Below are 13006 nucleotides of genomic sequence, written 5' to 3'. Positions count from 1 at the left end.
GCCCGCCCATTATAGTCTCCCTCCAACACGTAATGTAAATGTAACGAAAAGTTTAAATTATCTTATTGGCTGGCTCACTTAAAGTACGTTTTGATGACGTTGCTGACGGGGACGGCGAGAAATAATGACGTAATTCCTTTTTACCTCTGTCGCTATGACCAGTCCGTCTCTTCTTTCATACCCCCCTCTCCGTCCCGTGGAAGGGGGTCCGTCCGGGATTTGACGCGCTCCCAGATATTAATTACTCTGTTCTCCATTCCTACTTATAAAGTTGAATCTATCCCTGGTTGAACGTTATCCAATGGCAATCCCATATCCCGCATAGTATGTACGTTAAAATGTATATAGTGAGTGGAGATAATATGTGTTTACTCTGGAAAGTTGCAATGCCTTGCCTGCCCGTGTCCGTTAAGGATTTCATCCGTTAAAGTCCATCCTTTTGACCCCCTGGGGAGGATCAAGACTGCAAGAAGGAGGACTTCCCAAGATAGGATAGGGGCTTACAAAAGGATTAACTCTCTTTCCCATGGAACATTTCACGTTAAGATCCCATTCCCTGCCTTCGTCTTAAACATAGATATATATGGTCTTAAACCAGTGTCGTTCGCTCGTTCTCTACCTTTACAGATACTGTGTAATACAATATTCATTGAATTTGATTGAAACTAAACCTAATTAATATCAAACGACTTTCAGTCATTACAGTTGTTATCTTCTTGTTGAGTTTCGGTCCTTCAAAGTAAAATAATTGTTTCTTAAAATCAGTTGGATCGGGTAGTCTTGGAGGAAGTTTTGATTTAAAATGTAATAGATTATTGCGATTTGCGAACCTTTTTGATTTATATAGGATTATAGCTTACATTTGATTTTAGGTAAATAGTAGAATTAGACTTAACACTTTTTAGTCAAATATTAGTATTAGGCTTAGAGGTTATAGGTTACATTTGATTTTAGATAAATAGTGTAATTAGGCTTAGAGGTTATACGTTACATTTGATTTTAGATTAATAGTGGAATTAGGCTTAACGATTATAGATTACATTTGATTTTAGATAAATATTGGAATTAGGCTTAACGATTATAGGTTACATTTGCTTTTGGATAAATAGTGGAATCAGGTTTAGAGGTTATAGGTTACATTTGATTTTGGATAAATAGTGGAATTAGGCTTAGAGGTTATAGGTTACATTTGATTTTGGATAAATAGTGGAATTAGGCTTAGAGGTTATAGGTTACATTTGATTTTGGATAAATAGTGGAATTAGGCTTAGAGGTTATAGGTTACATTTGATTTTTGATAAATAGTGGAATTAGGCTTAGAGGTTATAGGTTACATTTGATTTTGGATAAATAGTGGAATTAGGCTTAGAGGTTATAGGTTACATTTGATTTTTGATAAATAGTGGAATTAGGCTTAGAGCTTATAGGTTACATTTGATTTTAGATAAATAGTGGTATTAGGCTTAATGATTTTTAGGCAAATAGTATAACTTTAGAATTATTCTTATTGATAATAATAGTAGAAGTTAAGAATTAGGCTTAACCATTTTTGGTTGTTAATAGGGTGGAATTGGGCTTAAGGATCGTAGATTAATACCTAGGCTTAACGATTTTTACAAATTAATACAGTTGTGGTAGGCTTAACCATTTTGGGTTGTTAATAAGGTGGAATTAGGGTTAGGCTTAAGAATCGTGGATTAATACCTAAAAGTTGCATGAAGCTTAACGATTTTTACTCTTTACGTGAATGAGATCTTGTAATAGATAATAAATAGTAGAATTAGTCTTGGCTATTTTTGGTTATTAATACAGTTGGTTGTAAAAGACTTAACGAGTATATAGGTAAATACTAAATAATAATACATTTTATCATACAAATAATGCCAAAATACCAAGGGCTACACCTTAACGGTACCATTTTCAAGGTGGAATTAAAGCTTTGATATTTTTATAAAGACAAGAAACCCCTATCTTGTTTTATCTAGGGCGTTATTATATTATATTATATTAATATATTATTAAAGGGTATTTCTTAGATGAAAACCCATAAGAAGCCTCCTGAGGTTTCGTGTGCACGTAATTTCGCGTAAGGAGAAGATTGGATTTTCCAATCTATAAGGGTCTTTTAAAAGCTCAACCTAACTTCTTAAATTGGATTAAAATATTATCGATATCGCAAATTGCTCCTACGAAATGGCCACATGTTCCTATCATTACGCGGACTATACCCCATCTATCATCTATTACGTGTACAACCAGGAATGCATACAGTTAATTGGAATCATTGTGTGCTACATCCATTTTAATTTCTCAACGTATCTAGGCACGCTTTGTGGGAGGAGCTAGCTAGACTAATCATTATGTATGACGAATTTTACCCATAGCAAATTAATAATCTATTACATGTACAACTAGGAATGCATACAGTTAATTGGAATCATTGTGTAGCCACCATTTTAATTTCTCAACGTATCTAGGCACGCTTTGTGGGAGGAGCTACAGACTAATAATTATGTATGACGAATTTTACTCATAGCGAATTAATAATCTATCTCGATGCCTGTTGCACCGTGCGCCTGCGCGTCTTGGAACTGGCTTTGCTATTAACCAATGAAACAACAGTTAGAAAGACACCATCAGAATTATGAGATGCATGACGCGTAGTAAGTTCTCCAGCCCGGTATACCCACAAACCCCGCATAGAAATTAACATGGGAGATCAGTAATTCCTAGTAGCTGTATTTATTCCTGGTACAATTTAAAGCCAATTGATTCCCGGACGATTTGAGGTATTAGTCTAGGTCTAGACTATGTATTAACGTGGAAATTAATTAATTTTCGTTTTCTTCTAGTATTTTGATAAATATTTAACATACATCTCTATATATTTATATTAATTTATTCTATACTGATACCTATTTCTATTGAGTTTTATATTATGTTTACTCCACTGTGAATTTTCTTATCTATAGGCCTAGTTTCTCATTCTGTTATCGTTTCAATTTTGATTAAACTTTGATTAGACTTAAATTAATTAAATATACAGGGTGTTGGGAGGGTTCTATGGGAAATCAACTGAATTTTGAGTGAATGGAAAATGTTAAATGTAATTAGTTCTATGAGCAGCCCTTAGATTTTGATTGAGCCCCCACAAGGGATGCATGCACCCCACCTAACCCAAAAGTTACTGATGAATTAACATTGGAGAAGTGTTCATTCATTCATAACTTGTGGGTTAGGGGGTGCATGCATCCCTTGTGGGGGCTCAATCAAAATATAAGGGCTGCTCATAGAAGTTATGTCATTTAACATTTTCGATTCTCAAATTAATGTTGGTCATTTAATTACCCTTCCATTTATGGAGCACCCCTTCACGTGTCGTTTTGAAGACATTAGTATTCATTAAGCCTTTGTTTTTTCATTTGAAATTTTATGGTCGCCGCCATAAGCTATCAGCGTGCTTTTGTTAATGGTTAACATTCAGTATTGGAAGAAGTCTTTGTAGACTGGGATATCCAACTCCCCTATCACTGTTGACCAAGAATAAATACAGCTACTTGGAATTATTGTGCCCTAATTTCTCCCATTTTAATTTCTATGAATTCGAATTTTGTGGGTATACCGGGCTTCAGAACTTACTATTCAATCCATCACGCGTCTCACAATTCTCAGGGCGTCTTTCTAACTGTTGTTTCATTGGTTGGTAGTAACACCAGTTCCTAGGTGGCGTGCGCAGGCGCAACAGGCACAGAGGTAGGTTAGTAATTCGCTATGGGCAAAATTCGTCATACATATTGATTAGTTTAGCTCCTCCCTAGATACGTTGAGAAATTAAAATGGATGTAGTACACAATGATTCCAATTAGCTGTATGTATTCCTGCCGGGACCCTTATGGTACCGTGCCGTAGGGGTACTTTGAAATTTGATCTTTGACCCCTATTGTTTACGCGTACTCTTTCCCCTAAGCCTCGGTCATCCATGGAAGGGAACCGATGAGACCAGCCTATGTTCTATCAAGTGAAAGATAGTGAAAAGCCCTTTATGTTTATGGAAAAGGCAGCTCCGTGTTATCTCATCATACAGGCTTATACAACCAAAGGCAGGGAGTTGCCGTTACGCCTGTCTTATTAAAGCCCCAATGGGACAGACAATAGAAGAGGAACTGTGGGACGTCGTATCGGTGCAAAGAGAATGTGCCATGAGCCTGAGGAGTGGAAATAGAAATGCTATACTCAGGGTTGCCACTGGTCAGGGAAAACCTGGAAAACAGGAAAAGTCAGGGAATTTATTAATGAGCCGAAAAGTCAGGGAATTTTAAAAATTTCAGCAAAGTCAGAGAATTTCCCATAGAACCACGCATCCCACTCTTGTACATACTTCGGTCTTGAAGGAGAGAGGAATGGAGTGGAAACCCCCATACCTATAGCGTTGCCTCTGTACCCCCACCTCCGGCACCGTAATCCTCCCAGGATGATCCTCAGCGGCTAGGTAGGGTCGTACCGGACGAAATTGTAAAGGACGCTCCCTCTGTCTTAAAAATAGAAGCTAGTTTTCATACAAATAAAATGGCGCGACGCGGCAGCACTTAGCAATCGCCTACCAAAAGGGTAGGGGCGTGCGCGAGGTACACTGGGAGAGATACGGTGCCGCAGGTCGCCCATCATCATTTCCAATCCATCTCACCTCCCTTTTCCCTGCTTCGGTCCTATAATTACCCACCCCCTTTTGTAAGAACACCATGAATCTTCTACTCCTCTTGGAACATTCTCTTTGTTCACGGGTGGGTACGTGAAGCAGGCGCGTGTCAGGCTCTAATAAAGAGGTTTAAGTAAAGAAAAGCAAGGACATGTATCGACTGCATGGTTGCCAACCGTTCCTGTTTCTATAGTCTTCGAGATAAGATAAATCTGTCTCCTCTGTACTTTCATCGGGAAATACAATTTTTTGCACGCTTGTGTTGTCTGTCCTCTATAGCGAAAGGGGATCGTAGTAGTAGCTTAGCAACTTGAAGGACAAGTAAATTAAGCTTATCTTTGTTTTTAATCGAAAGTAAATAATAATGGCCAGACTGGGTTGGGTTAGGTTGTTTATCTTAAGTTAGAAACGATTTGCACTGGGTTTTAGCCTTAGGTAGACTCAAGAGGGTCGGTTTACAATTTGATGAATAGAGCTATATTAGTTGTGACGTCAGTGTCTAGGTAAAACGTCACGGGCTTAGCTTTGGCAGTGGGCAACCATGTTTGGTACCACTTTGCTTCCAAGGGCAAATAGCATAGGTCACGTTACTCTAAAGCTTCTGAGATAGCTTTATAATCCCTTTTTCAAAAACGCAGTTTCGTCTGCTTTTTGTAGGGGTTAAAGGCCGACTTCCAGCGAAAAGGGTTCTAGCGAACTGAAAACCGAGCATCGAGACTAACAATGGAGCGACCGTGCCGATTTTCGAATCCCCGCTGGGGTAAAAGTTGGAAGGGTTCTCACTAACTGAAAGCCGTGCAATGTGGTTCTAGCGAACTGAAGATGAACAATAGAAATCCTTTTCAATTTATTTACTCTCGAATTTTTGCTTTCCCCTGAAGGAAATTCCTATTGTGTATCTTCAGTTCGTTAGAACCACTGATTGCACGGCTTTCAGTTAGCTAGAACCCTTCCATCTTTTACCCCAGCGGGGATTCGAAAATCGGCACGGTCGCGCCATTGTTAGTCTCGATGCTCGGTTTTCAGTTCGCTAGAACCCTTTTCGCTGGAAGTCGGCCTTTAAGATGGAATATTGTTTGGTGGGGTATGTAAACGCAAAGACGTTAGATTGGGCTAAAAGTCGTTCACCAATTTTGGATGCTCGGTGAACTCTTTGAAGTTCATAGGATATGTTCCGTTCCATAAGGTTGTTAATCTCTGGTAACTTAGAAACTGGAGCTTGTAATTTTGAAGTGATTGAAGTAGGGAGATCATATATTCAGGGTAAAGCGACATAGGCCTGGTGAGTGGGGCGCTGCTGTAAAATTTGGGTAACTTAGTAAGTTCAGTCTAAATAGGACCTAGATGGAACTTGGTCCTAGCTGCAAAATTAATTAACCACCACCAACCGAGTGTATAATAGGACTTCAATTGACTCGCTTGATTCCGTCGTTCTCCTTCTCGAACTATAGTTATCTCGAGAACTGTAAGTCCATCTCTCAGTAGCATTACGAACTTGTATTGGTAGTGCCATTCATACTTATGGAACGGAACATATCACTTATAAACTTATGTATGTAATTATACACTTATGCTTTAATGGATAAGAGAACAATTGAATGTCATAGCAATGTTCTGAAGTAATATAAAAATATATAGAAGCAAATAATGGACGAAAAATAATACCATTCCATTGTTTCTTGAGAGTAGCTTAGCGAGGCTTTTAAAGAAATAGACATCGAGGAGCTACTCACTCTAAAATAATATTTTTTCAATTATTACGAGTAACTTATGGGGGAGGGGGGATTACGATAGGTTTATGGTAATACGTAAATTGGCCTATTAAACTACTAGGTGAACAGTTTTTTAGACCTAGACAACCTTCAAATAGAGCGAAAAAGCCAAAAAGAAAAATGGGAATAGAATAAAATCTGAAATGCCATCTAGTTTCCTTTTTTTGACCCAAAGGGAGTTAGAGCTCGTTATGTCACTTACACAAAGTCGAAAAGTGGGCGTGTCAGTTTCTACCGCTACTAAAGTTATTGATATTTCATTTTGGTCTTTTCGTTTTTTGGACTTTAACTCACGTCATCATTGTCTGTCACGAGGGGCTAATCACTCTTAGTAATGTACTTGACCTTTACAAGGTGTTTCTTCTGATAAGTCTGCCCTACATAGACTAAGGGCAAGAAGCGATATCTAGTTTATTAGGGAGAAGGTATAAGATGCCGAAGTATTAATTCGCGCGTGCCGTAGTCCCAGCCAGCCCCCCTTTCAAAATACAAGGGGGGACGTAAAAGGAGTTAGCCGGGCTATTTCGCCATCTCTCCTCAGTCGGAAAATACAAGTAATTTTCGTTATCATTCGCGTCGTGCTGACGTGCACGAGTTTTCAAGAACCAATGAGATGCTGCAGCTGGTTGTAATTTAGAAGCGGCGGTGATTAACAGTCCGGACCTACTATAAGTTTGTACTGGAGATGAAGAGCTAGATTATAAATGTGGAGGCGAATTTATACCTTCTCCCTAATAAACTAGATATCGCTTCTTGCTGCAACCTAGGGTAATTTATTTTAAACGTTATTATAAATGATTTAAACCCAAGAAAATGTTAGCTCGAATCTGACCTTTAAAAGTACAGACAGATAACTTTTAGTGAATAGCCCCTCGTATTCTGTTGAAAGTGTGGTGTCGCTTTGAGGTTGGGGGTTTTTTTTTTATTATTTTTCTTCTACATTTTTTTTCTTATTTCAAATAAAGTATCTCGGGAAAACCTAATTTAAAATCTCAACCTTTCCATGTACGAAAAATCAATATGAGACCAATTTGATGTCAAATCATACTGCGCACAACTCCAACTGTAACTTAAAGCAAATGGTCCTTTTTTTGTCCCAAGGGGCATATAAAATCTTGGTGGAGAGAAGTGGAATGGAGTAGTAATACTGGGTGTGAAATGTACCTCCCAGAATACCTCGCGTACGTATTTGGTATAAGCATAACTTAAGTTCATAAGATGTGTTCCGTTCCATAAGTTTGTAAATCTCTGGTATCTTAGAAACTGGAGCTTGTAATTTTGAAGTGATTGCAGTAGGTAGGTCATAGATTCAGGGTAAAGCGACATACGCCTGGTGAGTAAGTTGCTGCTGTCAAATTTGGGTAACTTAGTAAGTTCAGACTAAATAGGACCTAGATGGAATGGAACTTGGTCCTAGCTGCAAAATTAATTGACTCGCTTAATTCCGTCGTTCTCCTTCTCGAAATAGTTATCTCGAGTACTAGCTGTAAGTCTCTCAGTAGCATTACGAACTTGTATAGGGGATTTTTAAGTGCTGCCACCTAGCGATGTTTAAAAATAGTTAAGCAAATTCTCACGAATTAGCTACTATTTTAAGACACAGGTGGCAGCATTGTCCATGTTTTAGTATCACGGTCGACCCCACCAAAACTAATTCTAAACTGAGGATGCTGGATTGATTTCGTTGCTGTTCCGTTCCATAGATGGCGGTACAAAGTCTTCGTTATAGGGATGGAGTATGGAGATTTCAACTCCATTTCACCTCTTTCCTTTAAGATAAAATCATGAAGCGTAACTTGAAATGGAGATACGTGCTATTGACTAAGTTTTAAGACTTACACAACAACACATTCCGTATTGGTTGGATGTTGCTAAAGTTTACCCAAGAGTAAATATTGCTTGCGCCCAAGGCATTCTGGGAATGTTGTTACGCGTGTTTCTGTTTCTTTTTCTTATTATTGACGAAGATGCCTTGTTGCTTTTCCTCCTCCTTAAGGTTATTTATTGTAGGGAACTAAATTTAAGCTCAAATCCGGCGACTTGTTTTCCAAGACGGTTTCGATAGATATATTGTATTATTTTAAGCCTTTGCAACTCGCCAAGGCTTAGTAGCTATAAACTCGAGTAATGGCAGCCTCCCAACCTTGACTTTGTTTGACAAGTAACATAGGGTGCCACTAGTCTATATAATATTACAGGGTTGCCAGAAAACGGGGAAAAATTGGTTGGGGAAAAAGGGGGAATTTGATTTAAGATGCGGCAAAATTCCTTGATGTTCCTAGGACAATTTCAATCAACGTTATGTTTGTATATAACACAATAATATTCTTTCAAAATTTACTGTTAATATTAATAACCTTCGACCATAAGTTTATAAGTGATAGGTTCCTTTCATAAGTATGAATGACACTACCTATACATGTTCGTAATGTTACTGAGAATGAGACTTACAGTGCTCGAGATAACTAGTTCGAGAAGGAGAACGACGGAATCAAGCGAGTCAATTGAAGTCCTACCTGCTACACTCGGTGCAGGTGGTTAATTAATTTTGCAGCTAGGACCGAGTTCCATCTAGGTCCTATTTAGTCTGAACTTACTAAGTTACCCAAATTTGACAGCAGCGCCTTCTCACTCACCAGGCGTATGTCGCTTTACCCTGAATCTATGACCTCCCTACTTCAATCACTTCAAAATTACAAGCTCCAGTTTCTAAGTTACCAGAGATTAACAAACTTATGGAACGGAACATATCTTATGCTTTGACCTATAATGTTCAGGGCAGTGAACATTTCTTTCGACCCTTACTTATGTAGGGTATGATGGGTTTATGAATTTGGTTGAAATATTCGTTCAGCGCGGTTTTTTTATTTGGGGGTATTTTATGGCATGTATTCGAGGCTGAATTATAAATGACTTCATTCCTTGATATGATTAGTTTAGGCGACCCGAAGGGCGGTGACCTTCACCCCTTTCTTTCCGTTTTTATCAAGCTCAATATCTTAGAAATTACGTTACATTTTTCTTCGTATGCCGAGAGTCAATTTGCCTTCTTTACCGGCAACCATGATTTATGATACATAATATAAAAGGCAAACTTATTGCCAAAATGTTCTATCTTCAAAATTAAAGGTTTTTAGTTTACTGGTTATTTTACTTTTAGGTGAAGTTCATGAAAGTAGTTGTAGAAATTAAGGCACTTCCTGAGGGGCTAAAGTTAACGAAAAATCTGCGACAAAACTTAAATAAAAACTAGGTTTAGACCAGGAATAGATTTAATTTTAGAAGTAGGAATGGAGAACGGTGTTAGTATTTACTTCAGTTATTCCAACTCATAGCCCACCCAGTTTAGAGCCCCTCCCTCCAACACGTAATGTAACGAAAAGTTTAAATTTAATTCCTTTTATATTTAGTTTAGAAAAAGCAGCCGTTTTTTTAATTAAGGTATAATCAGTTGTGTTATCTGAACCTATAATTTAAGTAATTTAAAAAATTATTTATATTTTTTTAAATATTAATAAAATTTAAAAACATTGTTGTCCGTCGAGCCGGATTTGAACCAGCGACCTATGGATATCAATTTTGTAACTCTACAGTCCACCGCTCTACCAACTGAGCTATCGACGGTTAGGATTCAAATCTTAACAATTTTTCCCCATTCCCCCCCTTCTTCAATAAATTTCAAGTTTGGCGGTGGAATTTGACCCAGATTAGATACAGACATTCAGGCCGCAAACACCCGATAAAGACACTTTCCCCCACACAAACCAAACCAACCAGATATCGAGGTTTTAATTGTCATTAAAGGAATAGATTTAATTTTAGAAGTAGGAATGGAGAACGGAACGGTTAGTATTTACTTCAGTTATTCCGACTCATAGCCCACCCAGTATAAAGCCCCTCCCTCCAACACGTAACGTAACGAAAAGTTTAAATTATCTTATTGGCTGCTCACTTAAACTTCTTTTTGATGACGTTGCTGACGGGGACGGCGAAAAATAATGACGTAATTACTTTTTACCTCTCTCTGTCGCTATGACCCTCCCGCCTCTGAATTCTATCATACCCCCCCCCCCGTCCCGTGGAAGGGGGACCGGCCGGGATTTTGACGCGCGTCCAGATATTACTCTGTTCTCCATTCCTACTTCTAAAATTAAATCTATCCCTTATTAAAATGACCCCGATAGACTTACGATATTTCTGCCCTTAGGTCAAGATAGTTTGGGGCCCCCCAATTGGCCATCTCCTTTTCAATTAATTTGTCCCGCCCTTTGAGTTTCCTGTGGATGAAGAAGTAGCTGAGCCTACCAGCTATAGCTATCAGCAGAAGTGAGATGAGACCAGAAGTACTGAGCTAACCAAATTCTTCACTCGGCGAAAGTGAATATTCTTGATAACACACCAACGGTTGGCCCTCTGGTGGCGGTTTCAGAATTTCCCCTCCAAAACGTGAGACGCTCGCGGTGGTAGACGGCCGAACTAGATTCAAGGAGCCGCGTCCGTGTTCGGCCGCTTTAGGTTGAGGGGAAGGGGGTAGGAAATGTTTTTTGGAACTCGACCAATTTTTTTCTCTCTAGTTTTAGCGCGTGGGAAGCGGCATAAAATCCTCAAATTTGTTCACTAGTGCCAGGATCTACTATCAATGCTAGAGCCCTTCACTTCTAGTCTCATCTCACTTCTGCTATCAGAAACGTTAAGGCGGCAATCCTTTTAAAAAGCTAAAAAGCCAGCCCATCAGGGGCTTTTGTATTGTCATTAAGCCTTGTCGGCCGCGACTTAAGGCTTTTTAATTATTCATCTTTATTTCTCCATCTACTGTTCTCCCTCTCTCTCAACTCCCACGTCTTCACTCCGTTTTTTATCCTTTCGTAATTAATTGCTTTCTTGGTAAAAGCAGCTAGGGGATGAAGTTTCTATCCTTAAGCTTTTAAATAGCTGATGAATTCCTGGAGTTTGATATGTTCTTTTCTTTTATGGCCTTGGTTTAACCATTCATAAGTTTATAAGATATGTTCCATCCGTATAAGTTTGTTAATCTCTGGTAACTTAGAAACTGGAGCTTGTAATTTTGAAGTGATTGAAGTAGGGAGGTCATAGATTCAGGGTAAAGCGAGCGACATACGCCTGGTGAGTGAGGTGGCGCTGCTGTCAAATTTGGGTAACTTAGTAAGTTCAGACTAAATAGGACCTAGATGGAACTTGGTCCTAGCTGCAAAATTAATTAACCACCACCACCGAGTGTAGTTAGGACTTCAATTGACTCGCTTAATTGTATGTCGTTCTCCTTCTCGAACTAGTTATCTCGAGGACTGTAAGTCCATCTCTCAGTAGCATTACGGACTCGTATTGGTAGTGCCATTCATACTTATGGAACGGAACATTTCTTATAAACTTATGGTTTAACGGTATTCCAAAATTCCCCAACGTTGTTGGTTGCTTTGAGTTTTTTATTGGCTTTGCAAGCCCCTCAAATACTACACTTTTTTAGATTCGAAATATACCCCTTAAGGATAACAGACTGAATCTTATTTGGTGTAGATAGTGTGCAAATACAAGTGTTGCCAGTTATTTGTGACGTGTGAAATTTTCAACCACATGTCTACAACAGACGTACTGAAAAGCTTGTACCAAGCATACATACTGTCTATCAATTTATTACAAACTTATAATAACCAGGCTACAATGTGTTTTTTATTAGCTTAATACATTTTTTAAACTTGAATATTTTTATCTCGTTTATAGAGAAAGGTTTAAACTGGTTTTATATAACACTTTCAAATTTTGCTTGAAGCGTTTTACTTTCATTGCGTTGGGATGTATTTGGGTCAAATAACGGTATTTGAGACAAGATATTTAAGTATAACTTCAACCGTCGATAGCTCAGTTGGTAGAGCGGTGGACTGTAGAGTTAAAAGTTGATATCCATAGGTCGCTGGTTCAAATCCGGCTCGACGGACAATTTCATTTTTTTTTTAATTTTAATTTTAATTTAATTAACCTTAATTTAACCTTTGTTTATCAGCACCCCTAAATGCTCATTTATTTATTTATTTATTTATTCATTTATTTATTTATTTATTTATTAACCTTTGTTTATCAGCACCCCTAAATGCTCATTTATTTATTTATTTTATTTATTTATTTATTTATTTATTTATTTATTGAATATCAGTTATTTCAAAAAATATCAGGAATCCATACAGCTACTAGGAATAATTTTGTACCCACCATTTTAATTTCTCAACGTATCTAGGCATGTTTTGTGGGAGGAGCTAGTTAGACTAATCATAATGCATGACGAATTTTACCCATAGCGAATTAATAATCTATCTAGCTGCCTGTTGCACCTTGCGCTTAAGAACTAGCATTGCTATCAACCAATGAAATCACAGCCATCAGAATTATGAGGCATAATTGAAGGATAGTAAGTTCTCAAGCCCGGAATTAATACCCACAAAACCCGAACTCATAAAAATTAACATGGGATATATATGGGGTTGCACAATAATTCCTAGTATATGTTTGTATTCCTGGAAATATA

At 38.0% G+C, this 13006-nt stretch overlaps 1 protein-coding gene and 2 non-coding genes across 6 annotated transcripts in view; 2 read left to right on the top strand and 1 right to left on the bottom strand.

Moving 5' to 3' along the window:
• Pkc53E (Protein C kinase 53E) overlaps nucleotides 1–13006 on the top strand; it is a 109617-nt gene that overhangs the window by 58570 nt on the left and 38041 nt on the right. The window lies entirely within an intron of this gene.
• Nucleotides 10005–10092, bottom strand: TRNAY-GUA (transfer RNA tyrosine (anticodon GUA)). Its single transcript is given in 2 exon segments — nucleotides 10005–10040; nucleotides 10056–10092. It is a non-coding gene; the product is annotated as a tRNA-Tyr (tRNA).
• Nucleotides 12335–12421, top strand: TRNAY-GUA (transfer RNA tyrosine (anticodon GUA)). The gene is given in 2 exon segments: nucleotides 12335–12371; nucleotides 12386–12421. It is a non-coding gene; the product is annotated as a tRNA-Tyr (tRNA).

Source organism: Phalangium opilio, unplaced genomic scaffold (assembly GCF_054372755.1).
Source record: "Phalangium opilio isolate 3A_F unplaced genomic scaffold, DU_Popi_V2 ptg000209l_1, whole genome shotgun sequence".
In the NCBI taxonomy this organism is placed as follows: Eukaryota; Metazoa; Arthropoda; class Arachnida; order Opiliones; family Phalangiidae; genus Phalangium; species Phalangium opilio.
Note: the sequence above shows the minus strand (reverse complement) of the source record. Positions and strands in the feature narration are given on the sequence as shown.